This window comes from Brassica oleracea, chromosome C8 (assembly GCF_000695525.1).
Source record: "Brassica oleracea var. oleracea cultivar TO1000 chromosome C8, BOL, whole genome shotgun sequence".
Taxonomy (NCBI): domain Eukaryota; kingdom Viridiplantae; phylum Streptophyta; class Magnoliopsida; order Brassicales; family Brassicaceae; genus Brassica; species Brassica oleracea.
The window spans coordinates 14,693,819-14,694,089 of NC_027755.1; positions in this window are offsets into that span (position 1 = coordinate 14,693,819).

Genomic DNA, 271 nt, shown 5'->3' on the forward strand with positions numbered 1-271 from the left:
AGCTTTTTATTAAACAAACCATAAATTTATTATTAATGTCATTTATTATTTCCTTAAATAAAGATTACGGAATTGCCTAATGTGACTAAAATATATATGACAATTAATGATTTTGAATAATAAAGATCAGATAAAAAATAATGTATCTTCTATCAAATTTGTTTAATTTTCAACTATTAAAATAATTAAAAAAAAATCCCAATAACCATATTATAAGAAATTTTGATTTTTCTGTATATGTTATATTTTGAATTTTTAAAAATGACTATAA